The 12,549-nt window shown below is 41.0% G+C and overlaps 1 protein-coding gene across 5 annotated transcripts in view; it reads right to left on the bottom strand.

Annotated features, from left to right (window-relative positions):
* FBRSL1 (fibrosin like 1) overlaps nt 1–12,549 on the bottom strand; it is a 3,021,780-nt gene that overhangs the window by 55,231 nt on the left and 2,954,000 nt on the right. The window lies entirely within an intron of this gene.

Here is a 12,549-nt window from a genome sequence, read left to right on the forward strand (position 1 = left end):
TGGTGGAACAGGAAGCATCCGATCACTTGTCACATGAAGATATTCTGGATGGAGCCTTCAGTAGGAAACCAACCAATATAAAAGTTCAGTCAGAGTTGTACAGCAAGAGAAGGAGCAGGAAACAGTGGCAACTCTGAGGCAGTCAGTGAGTTTCCATACGAAACAGCAAAGGATGACTTAGGATGCAGCTGAAGATGTTCTGGATCATTCTGTAGAATGCCCGCAGGAAACACAGAATGAAGAATGTGCCCTCAGTTTAGAAAAAAAATGACTGAAGGGAAGAGTTGCTTGATTTAATAGAGATGGATAGCCATATTAAGACTGATAGAAACAGATTACAGAAAGTCATTAAGACCCAAAATGTTAGAAGTCTGATAAAACAGATAAACACAATAATCAAGATTTTTAACAGAAAGCATCCAACAGAGAAAACAATAAAGCAGTTAAGACACAAAGTGTCATGATCAGAAGAGTACAGAAGAGGTGACAGATCAACAACAATACTTAGAAAGACAGACGTGATAAAAAAGCAAAGAGCAGTATCAGAACAGACCAGGATCCATCTTACACTACTGCAAATAATACAGTAAAGATAACAGCACAAGCAGAAAAACTTAAAGATCTGCAAATAAATATAAAGGAAAAGTACAAAATAAGCAATTTATTGATGACCCAAAATGTTTTATAGAGAATTGGGAAACAAAGGAATAGTATCACCACCAAAAAAGAAGAAACAGACACATTATGGAGAAATATCTACGAAGATCCTGTGGAACATAAAGAGGCTGAATAGACAGAAGAAAAAGAAACAGTAAGAAGTTCAAATGTACAGGGTGTGAAATGGGATGAAGTAATGGCCAGAGAAACTGAAGAAAAATTAAGAAACGCTCCTAACTGGAAAACCTCAGGCCCAGTGACTGGCTGAAAGTATTAACATCTTTACAAGAAGATTTAGCCCTTAGTAAGAACTAATTATATGCACATCCCGAATAGTCCTCCTTAAGCGTGAGCCTGCAAGCTATCCCAAAAATTATAGACCAGTAACGTGCCTTCCAATGATGTATAAATTACATACTGGAACTGATGCCGACAAGAGTTTACAATCATTTAGAAGAAAACTCAATCATGGGAACAGAACAAAAGGGTAACAAAATTAAGTCACATAGTTGTTAAATAAAGTCATAATGGAGAATTCTAAAAAGGGGAAGAATGTAACTATGGCATGGACAGATTACAAAAAAACAGACGACAGCATCCCACACTCACGGATAAAGGACTGCTTACAAATGTATAAGATACACCCTACACTGCAACGACATTGCAGTAACCATGAAACAGTAGCAAACCACTTTGCAGCTAAACCACGACAATCATTATCCCTGGGATAAAAATTCAAAGGGGATATTCCACGGTGACTCATCAACGCTGCTCTTTTGTCTTGCCCTTAACCCATTAGGCTGCCTACTTAACAGATTAGGTCATGGCTACAATTTGGCTACCAGAAAACAACCAGGTGTAAGGACTTATTTTCTTTTTATGGATGATTTAATATTGTACAGTTCATCAGATGAGGAGCTGAAAGCACAACTGCAAGTGGTTAAAACTTTCTCAGATGATACAAGAATGTAATTCGGTCTTGATAAATGTGCAAAAGTAACATTTATTGCAGAAAAGCTGCAGCATCAAGAAAACAGCAGTCTGTGACAGGAATATGACAAAGAACTTGATCAGAAGGGAGTATATAAATATTTGGGAATTGATGAATGATCAACAATAAAACATGAACAAATGCAAACACATATCCTTACGGAATATTTTAGAAGACTAAAATTAATCCCGAAAACAGCCTCACATCTAGGAAGAAAAGTCCAAACGTAAACCAATTTGTTCTTCCTGTTCTTACAGTTTTGGGGTGACTGATTGTCCCCAAAAGGTTTTCTATCAATTGGACAGGAAAACAAGAAAATGTTTCAGAAAACAAGAAAAATGTTTCACCCTTATCAAATGATATATAAAAATCAGTGTATATCAAGACTATATACTCCTTGTTCTGAAGGAGGTATGGGCAATCCTTGAAATTGATATCATGTATAGCTCTGCAATCATAGGATGCATACATTATCCAAACACTGAAAGTTTTAAAACACGAGGAGGACAAGTCTATGATGTCTTCCTTGCTTAGTTTAGCAGAAGTATAGCAGTTTCAAGCAGGAATGGAAATCAAACCAGAAGTATATAAAAATCAGGCAGCAACTGAATGTGCAAAAAAAAACAAAACAAAAATAAAAGAAAGCACATAAGCAGAAAGATAAGGTGAGAAGGCAAGAAATGAGGAAAAAACAAATATTGTTGCAAGTACAGAAAACTCCTTGAACAACTTTATGTTGATCAGGATCTGACACATGAATGGTTAAGGAGCGGTGAATTTAAACCAAAAGATGAGGCGGGCCAGGACAGTGGACTACATACATGATGGTTTACAAAGGCCATTGAACATATGGGAGAAACAGACAAATGCAGGTTCTGTAAGAGAGAAAGTACAGTTGTGCACACTTACCACAAAATGTAGATGTTCGAGTGTATTCACTGTTGCAGTCATTACATCTGGGTTATCTGCTTGCAGTAGCCCTCAGTCGGCCTGATTAACAGGTCGTCAGGGGTATAAAACATGCAGCCGGACGTCATTACATCAGTTTTTCTTGCCCCAGATGTCAGGTGCCCCCTAATGGGAAGCAATTAAATCTATAAATACAAGATTATACCTCCAACAAAAAAGCAAATACACCAAAAAGCTTTTAGAGCATAGTAAGTGACAGTAGAGGTAAAACCAAAAGAAGAAAGGGGGCTGGAGGGAGGATAACCAGGACTGTAACAGTGAATACACTCAAACACCTACATTTATGGTAAGTGTACACAACTGTACTATGTTCTTCGTGTTTCACTGCTGCAGTCATTACATTTGGATAGATTCCCAAAGCTAAGGTTGGGAGGAGGAATTTAAATAGAATTAGGACCAGCTATAAGGCCCTGCAAGACTGCAGTGGCAAAACCAGCTCTGGGTTTAGAGAAAACTGGCAAATGATAATGCTTGGTGAAAGTATGTACAGAACTCCAGGTAGCAGCTTCTAGGATGTCCCTAGTAGGGACGCCCCTGAGAAAGGCTGTAGAGGTAGATGCAGCCCTGGTTGAATGGGGTCTGATGCCCTGCGGGACAGGTTTTCCATGGTGCTTATAGCAGAAATGAATGCAGTGGTCTATCCATTTTGAAATGGTTTGCTTTGAAATAGCTTTCCCCTCTGTCCCTGCCGCAAATGCCACCAGCAGTTGTTCAGACTTCCATTGAGGTTTAGTCCTGTCCAAGTAGAATCTAAGCTGTCTGTGCACATCTAAAGAGTGTAGTATCCGTTCCACTTTGTTCTGTGGGTTAGGAAAGAAGGTAGGCAAATTAATTGACTGATTAAGAGCCACACTGGATACCACCTTGGTCATGAAGGAGGGATTGGTTCTGAGGGACACACTGTCCACATGAAAGATGATGAAAGGTTCCACTGCCATAAGGGCCTGTAATTCAGATACCCTTCTTGCAGAAGTGATTGCTAAAAGGAAAGCTGTTTTCCAGGAAAGAAATTTTAAATCTGCATTAGCAGCTGGCTTGAAAGGAGGAAGAGTGAGTTTCTCCAAGACAAAGTTAAGATCCCAGGCTGGAGTTGGAGCTCTCCTGGGTGGCCTTACATTTTTGGCCCCTCTGAGGAACTGCTTGAGCAGTGGGTGAGAGAAGAGGGGAGGCTCTGTGCTATAATGAGCTTAAATAGTTGAGGCATGAATTTTGATGGAGGAAAAAGACAAGCCCTTATGAAGCATCTCAGTCAAGTACTGTAAAATCTGAGGTAAATTGGGCACTGTTGCGTTCATTCCTTGCAATTGGTTCCAGGCACAGAATTTGCAGCATAAGATTTTCTAGTACTAGGCCTCCTTGCCTCTAAAATGATATCCATCACTGATTTACTGGGGGATGGTGAAGGAGCGATTAGGTAAGTAGCCAGGCTGCTAGGTTCAGCGTTTGCAGCTAAGGGTGTAGAATCTGGTTCTCCTGCTGAGACAAAAGGGAAGGAATCCGAGGCAGGTGCCATGGAGCCAAGCGTGACACACTGCGCAAGAGTGGGTACCAGTGTTGGCGAGGCCAGTCTGGTGCAATTAAAATCATCCTTGGCTTGTCCTGTTTGATCTTTAGTAGTACCTTGGAGAACAGAGGAGGAAAGGCATAAACTGATAGGTTTTTCCAGCTGAAGGATAGAGCATCCACTTTCCAAGCTAGCTTGTGGGGAATCCTTGTGCAAAATTTGTCCAGTTGATGGTTCTGGGGGGAGGCAAACAGGTCTATATCTGGGATCCTCCATTTGCTTGTCAACATGTTGAAAATCCATGGTTCCAGTTTCCACTCGTGTGGGTCCATGAAGTTTCTGCTTAGTCCGTCTGCCAGTGTATTTAGTTTTCCTGACAAGAATTGAGCTTGTAGATTCACTTGGTAGCTCAAGGCTGTATTCCACAATGCCATGGCTAGTCTGCAGAGGGGGTAAGAATGTGTACCCCCCTGCTTGTTTATGTACTACATGACAGTGGTGTTTGTCCATCTTTACCATTAGTTGTCCTGGAAGAATGTGGTCCTTGAAGGCTGTCAGAGCATTCTGTACCGCTAACATTTCCTTTTGATTTATGTGCAGGTGCATTTGACTTGGGTTCCATTTGCCCTGAATGCACTTCCCTGCCAGGTGAGCCCCCCCATGCATAGTCTGGTGCGTCTGTTGTTAGGGTTTGGGTGGCAGGGGGTGGTGTGAAAGGCAGTCCCTTGTTTTGTTGGCAGGCCTCTGCCCACCAAAGGAACTCTAGGTGTAGGCAAGGTATGATAGGAATCCTTGCTTCTAGATCCTGTGAATGTTAACACCATAGGCTTTTGAGATACCATTGTAGTTTCCTCATATGCATCCTTGCATATGGAATTAGAAGAATGCAGGAGGCCATGAACCCTGAGGCTTGCAGTATTTGCCTTGCAGATAAGCTGGGTTTTTGAGGCCACTTGTTTGAAGTACGTTGTCAAATGAATCTGTTTCTCTGGCATGTGGAAAGCCATCTGGGAAGTTGTATTCAAGCTTGCTCCCAAGAATATGTACCAGGTGGGATTTGTTTTCATATGGTGAACCCCAGACAAGTCAGTACCCTTTGAACAAAGGCCAGATGATTCAAAAGAATGTCCTTGCTTTCTGCCTGAATTAGACAATCGTCCAGGTATGGATATATTTGAATATTTCTTTGCCTGCAAAATGCAATGTCTGGAGCTAGGCACTTTGTGAATACCCAGGGCGTAGTAGATAAGCCAAAGAGAAATGCAGAGAACTGATGGTGCATGTAGCCTGCTTTGAAGCGTAGGTATCTTTTGCAAGACTCCCTGAAAGGGATGTGCAGGTATGCTTCTTTGAAGTCTAGTGTTGCCAACCATGCATCCTTGCCTAGCATAGGAAGCAGCTGGTGAAGAGTCAGCATTTACCAGAAAGGTGTTCAGAATAGAAAGGTCCAGGATAGGACGCCATGTACTGACTTTTCTGGGTACCAGGAAAAGTCTCGAATAGAAACCTTGTCCCTTTTCCTCTTCTGGTACCAAGTGAATAGCCCCCATGTTTAAGAGAGAGAGTACTTGATTTTGGGCCTCTGCCCACTGATTTGGGGGTAGATCTGGCCATCCACTTGGTGTTGGTAACATGTGGAAATGAAATCTGTATCCTTGGGACACTATATTTAAAACCCATTTGTCCTGGGTAATGAGTTCCCAGTTTTTGGCCTGCAGACCAATCTTTCCGCCTAAAAGAGCATTCAGTTGGGAAGTGCTTGAAAGTTTTAAAAGCAAGTCATTGAGACAGAATTCCATAGGGGGGAGTCTTACTACTCCCAGGTTTGGGTGCGGAAATCCCCCACTGCCTAGTCTTGTGTGTCCCTTGGGACTGAAACCTGGGGTTTCTGCTGTGTCTGGGTTTGGCTTGGAAGATCTGGAAGGGGCTGGAAAGGACCAATTTTTAGAGGGCCAGTGCCTACTAAATCTAGGAGGCTGAACTTGTAAGAAATCTTTAACAGTTTGCATAGATTTAGCTTTAGCTTCCATCTTTTTAAGAACGTCCTCAGCCTTGTTGCCAAACAAGCGGCCCTGATTTAAGGGAGCATCCAACAATTTAGCTTTAACATGACCAGGCAAATCTTGCTCCTTGAGCCAAGCATGCCTTCTGAGCACAGAACCAGTAACAGTAGCCCTGCAAGAGGCCTCTAATGAATCAAATCCACATTGCAAAGTAAGTTTTCCAACCTGTTCAGCAGAATGCATTAAATCATGTAATTCTTTATTTTCAGCACAGTCAAGAATTAACATAATTTTCTGCTTAAGCAATCCAAAAACATGTTGTTGACACTTTAACATATGAAACTGGCAGTTTAAAGCCCTAATGGCCAAGGTTGCAGAAGTATAAACTTCCTTACCCCATCTATCCAGCGCCCTGGAGTCTCTATCAAAGGGGGTAGGATTTTTTTAGCAGTAGAAGCCTTAATGCCCTTGGGTCCCTGTGAAATAGTCTCTGGATCCGCAATAGGATTTTTAAAAAGGAACTTGTGAGAATCAGGAACCCTGTAATATCGGAGGCAAAGAATCAGGGGCCAAGCTAGATTCTGAAAAGGCATCATTAACAATGTCTAGTACTGGGGGTATAGCTAAAGGTCTATGCTGAGGCAGGACTAAGAAATCCCTAATCCTCTTTTTATGAATCAGAAAAATCCTGACTTTCCCAGTGGAAATGCTCCCTTAGGAGTATGTAATGTCTCACCAAAAGAAAAATCCTCTGGAGGGGAAGCAGAGGGAATAGAGTCCTCTGCATCAGAATCCTCATAAGTAGATAAGGGCAAATCCAGATCATCAGAAAAATCAGAAAAATCAGAATCCTGTTCAGAAGATTCATAAACAATTTCAGTCCTAGGTCTCTTAGAAGGGGGAGGTTGGCTTCCCCTGATTAGAGTTATAAGATCTTCAGCCATTCTTATTTGTTTTTTAGGCATAGAGGCCTGAGCATCGGTTTCTTAGGCATGGTTCGAGATTTTGCCCTAAATGAAGAAGGAGGAGTCGGTTTAATATGCAAGTCCATAGGCCTGAATACACTCTCAGAAGCTGGTGCCTGCACAGCAGCTCCGGACCCATCCAAAGTAGAGACATCCGCAGGTTCCACAGTTGAAGCATCTCGCAGCATACCGGACTCTGAATGGGTCTCAGTACAGGCCTGCGAGTCAGAAGTAGCAGGTATCAGGGGCTGCGAAAGCACCTCACTGAGTACCGGCGAACTGGCGACTGGCTTAGGCGAAGCGTCATCAACAGCTTTGGACCTCGGCAGCCTGTCTCTGTCTTTATCTTTGCATTTTTTGGAATTCCAGTAGTTGGACAGCTAACTAATGACATTTCTGGATAATTAAACCAAGAACCAAAATATTTAGAAGCGAAAATATACTGATGATGGATAGTGCGCTGATTAAATAAAGCAAAAAACTGACAGCAAGGTACGTCGTGGTCAGGGCCTAGGCAAGGAATACAGTACGAAAATTTCAGGAGTTGGTTGACCGGCACTTGCGAACTGCTTCTGCTTCAGGCACCGCACGGCAAGCAAGACTGATGTAATGGCGCCGGCTGCATGTTTTATACCCCTGACGACCTGACGTCATGGAAGAAGGGACAGCAACCGATGTAGGACCCAAGACTTTGTTAATCAGGCCGACTGAGGGCTACTGCAAGCAGATAACCCAAATGTAATGACTGCAACAGTGAAACACGAAGAACATCTGGAAACAGTGCACATCTTGTTGATGGCTTTGACACAATAATGGCAGGGGGCCTGTATACTGAAAGACACAATAATGTGCCAAGACTGTTTCTCTGGAGGTTGCAAAAAACATTGCAACACTGAAGTAGCTAAGAAGCATTGGAAACACAAGCCACAAAGCATTATAGGGGAATGATGAATCATAGGGATGACCAATTACCAACAGTTCAGAAAACAGATGCGAGAAAAACAGATATAGTAGTCCATGAAAAGAAGACCAAAGTAACACTGTTCACTGAAATTGCTTCATCCAGTGAATAAAGTGTCTTGCACACAGAGACACAAAGTCATAAAATACCAGGATATGCAGGCAGAAATCAGGGCAATGTGGTGCTGTAAATTAAATCAAAACGTGCTTCAACAAAGTATTAGTTTAAGGGTGTGCACATTTATGCAACCAACGTATTATACGTTTTTTATTTTTTATATTTTTCCCCTAACAGATTTGTTTGCTTTTCAATTGAATTGTACAGGTTATAGGTCACATTAAAGGTAGGAAAAGTTTTGAAATGATTTATTGTGGTCTCATTTTTTTTATATCACATAAACCTGGCATTTTAACAGGGGTGTGTAGATTTTTTATATCCACTGTAGATGTGGGTAGACAACTGCGTTTCTACTTACACAAAACAAAAGATTTCATAAAAATGGACCAGCTGTTTGTCTCTTTTTCACCTAGTCAATTGAGTTCTCTAATTTCTAAAGTTGCATTAGCCAAACAGAGAACTAATTGCATTTCCTGGATATATTCTCAGCAAGGTTTCTCCCTACCAAAACCACCTAAGGCCCATGCCACCTCATCTGCCTTCTGGTCTAGAACTCCCATTGATGATATTTTTGCAGCAGCCACATGGTCTAATGCTCATACCTTTATTACTCATTACAAACTGAACATACTTTCCAGAAGCAGAGTTGCTTTTGGTTAAGAAGTTCTCTGAAATGTCCTTCCATGAGGGCCATGCAAGCTTTAGAATGAAAACGACAACATCAGATATTAAAGTTATGTACTCACCATAACTGGGCATCTCTGTTGTCCTTTTTCACTCATCCTCAACGCCCTTCCCTCCTTCCACCTTACTGTCAATTTCAGGAGTGACCTGATGGACCTTTTGATCCTGTAGTTCTAGGATTGAGCACTGGCTCTGGCTTAATTTCTCTGCTTTCCTACTATTATATAATGAGATTTTTAAGGCAGCAAACTCTATTCCAAGGTATTGGGATGATCTAGGGCATCATGGGTAGAGGGATGAGCTCAGGAGTTGGATCCGAAATCTGCAGAATATGGTCGAGTCAGATCCATAATCCATATGTTGAGGAAGAATGAAAATGGACAACACAGACACCTAGTTATGGTGAGTACACAACTTTAATTTTTAGTTAAAAAGATACAGATACATGAAATGTTCAAAAACAATTCTACTTGCATTAGATTGCGAAAGAAATGCTGTTTGTCATTTCTACTTCACCTTTAGTTCATTCGTTTCAGCTTGCTGCCTGTATCAGAGCAGAGATCCCAGATGTCACAACATAATCATACTCCGGTCCATGGCAGCAGCCATATGGTCACAGACAATACTTTACTTCCGGTAAAATAAAAAAGAAAAGCAAAAGAAAAAGAACTATAAACATGACGGATGAAAAAATAACTACCTGGAGCTGGACAACATTTAAGTACACCTTTGAGTAACATTTCAACCTAACCACATTCTTCAACTCTTTAATTAGCATATGACTGACTTACATTTACCATGTAAAACAGCGCTAATTTACCATGAAAAGTAAATGTTTATACTGTGTAGTTTTCTAACTCTGCTATATGGTAACTGCAACTGCAGCTCAAATATTTAACCTATCAGTGTGCCAAAGTAGCAGCAAAACTGTACTACTACTGAGTTTCAGGCTGGGCCACATGTCAGGAAAGAAAACTGGGTCGACACAGTTCTTTTTTTAGCCTGAAAGCATCCCTTAATAGAAAGAAGCCTGAAGGTCAGATCCCCTATAACTTCTCTAACCAACATAATATTTATTGTAACTACTGAATCAAAATTTTTCAAGATCTTCTTGCATGACAGTAGGCAAACATTGGTAACATTCTTTTGAAATATACTTGTGCAATATGTGCAGCCTTTAATAACTATTATTGTCACAATGAGCAGACAGCAAATTCTGGTGCTACAAAAGCTTTTGGAACTGCAGCTGCAGGTCTTACTCTCCTTCCACTGTTAAGGATGAGTGGTGTAAAAGAATAACGGACAAAGACAAGCCTTGCACTGGACAGGTTTGCTGAATTACAGAAGCAAGATGGCACTAATACTAGCAGCAATTGTTACTGAGGCAGATATATTCTTCAAAACAGGGCCTACTATAAAACATATACCATGATGGTAGCCAGATCTCAAAATAAGTCATTCCCTTATATCCTTCGACAAGACAGTACTGTTTAGACAGCACATGGTATTAAAGATCAGAAGTTATTCAAATGAAACTGATGAATGCTTGAAAATGCTATTTGTTACTTCCCAGGAGGCTCATCTCCCACATAACCACAGCTGCTTAAATAGAAAACGAAGTTCATAGGTAGGTACTAGGCTATCTGCCCGAAGGCATTTATAAGCCTAGCTGGAATGTGTTGTCTTTCGCCACCCCCTTAGATTAGTTCCCTGTGCCTCTGTCCAGCAAAGCCATTGAAGTGATCACTGGGGTAAACTTTCTGTTTCCCATCCACTCGTCAAGGTTTCTCTTGAAGAGGGTTAGCAAGGAGCTCTGCCTAATGTAGATTGGAATCTTGTTCCAGAGCATGGGAAGTCTCTGGGACAGGAATCTATCCCTCCAGCATGTCCTATTTATTGTTGTGGTGAGGTTTAGATCCCTGGAGCGTGTGGCTCGAGGGGATATGATTTTCTTTAGGTGGAGCATGTCCATCAATTCTGGGTTGGACATGGCCTTGTATGTCAGGCAGAGATCACCTCTGAGAAGGCGGTATGCAACTGAGTACAGCTGGAGTTGCTGCAGTTTAGGGCTACAAACAAAATCCATTAAGCTTCTCTCAGTTTTACTCGGCTCAAGTGGGCTTTTTCAAACTACGATCTAAAAGAACCAACAAAATATGTAAGAAGTTAAAAAATGTGGGGTTTGATCATTTAACTACCATTCATGACTGCAGAGCCTGCATATAAACAACACAATCCTATAAAGGCAGGAGAAATTCAGTGACCATCACACATTCAGTAAACAAACAGTCTGCTAGACTCCCAGGGCTGTTTTGAAGGCAGAAAGCACTTTCTTTACTTGTGTATGTATGTATATATTTATACATACAGTACTTTGTTTTTCTTTTGTCTATACTTCTGACTCCTCAGCTGTCCGGATTTCTGGTCCATCTACCTGGATTGGTTGTCTCGGTGCTATCCCTACTGGAGATAATGGTCTTCATCTAGGAAAAAGAAAGCTTCCTTACACCAAGCAAAAGGTAGAAACTGGAGATCTTTTGTCAAAGAAACAAAGATTGTGTTAGCACAGAAGGTCCACTTTTCCTGCCTAACCTGCTTACTGTCCCTTATTATAAGGCAAATCATAGGGTCTATACTTAGCAAATTGTTTATTTCGTCCTCAAATCTCATAAAATTGTCCTGTTTATTCTAAACATTGCTGAAATCTACTGTATGCAACAATGCTACAGTTTACAGAAAAGATTTACGGTCTACAAAAAGACTGCTCCATCAGCCACAACCCCTTTCTGTGTACAAATCAATTGATCATGCACCTCCTGAATCCTTCATTATGCATCTTCATTCATGTCCTTGTGCCCTCTTGTTCTTGTATCTTTTCTGAAGGATAGTACTCTCCTGGACTCTGATGATACCCCTTCAGGTACTTCAGTTTCTACCATGTTTTCACTCTGCGTTTTCTTTCTTTCAAGATTACTTATTCTAAGCTCCTAAGGCTCAGTTAAAATGAGCTCCAGTATAAAGCATGGATCAGGTTTCTTGCTTTCTAATGAACCATCTATGTTCTGTGTTTACAAAGATGTGGTCTTCAGAACTGTCTACAGTACTTTACCTGAGATCTCATAACTGTCTACAGAGTGAAAACTCTGATTAATTCTATCACAGTGTTTCATCTTACACCTCACAATATTCTTTGACAATCTTCTTGCTGCTTTCTCAAAATGTTTGTCTACCCTTAGGTTATCCAGTATGTCTACCCCCAAGATCCATTCCCTCATATACAGTTCCCCACCATCTGTCTATTCTTTATCTGTGTTTTTTTTTTCCCTTCCTCGATAACTTATTAGGAAGTGAATTCAAAGCAGCAGATTTTTGGACCATCTATGCAACACTGTCAAGCTTTCCACTTCTTTTCTATTCCATTTTGTGCATCAGGCACGTTGCACTTTATTCTTTTGCCACTTCTTCTGGACATACCATAAACCAGTTTTGCAACCATCTTGTTTTTTCACCAGAATTTAACTTGCACACTGTTGTGTGTTCATAGTCCACAACACAGACTATTAAATTCCACTTCTTTCATGACTGAATTTCAGACCAATCTCAATCCCTTGCAGGGAATATTACTTCAATCCAGGAAATCAACCAAATTCAGCATAGCATAGGATCTCTGAATTTTAAACCACTGACATAATACAACT

Source organism: Protopterus annectens, chromosome 4.part0 (assembly GCF_019279795.1).
Source record: "Protopterus annectens isolate FY-2018-M chromosome 4.part0, PAN1.0, whole genome shotgun sequence".
In the NCBI taxonomy this organism is placed as follows: domain Eukaryota; kingdom Metazoa; phylum Chordata; order Ceratodontiformes; family Protopteridae; genus Protopterus; species Protopterus annectens.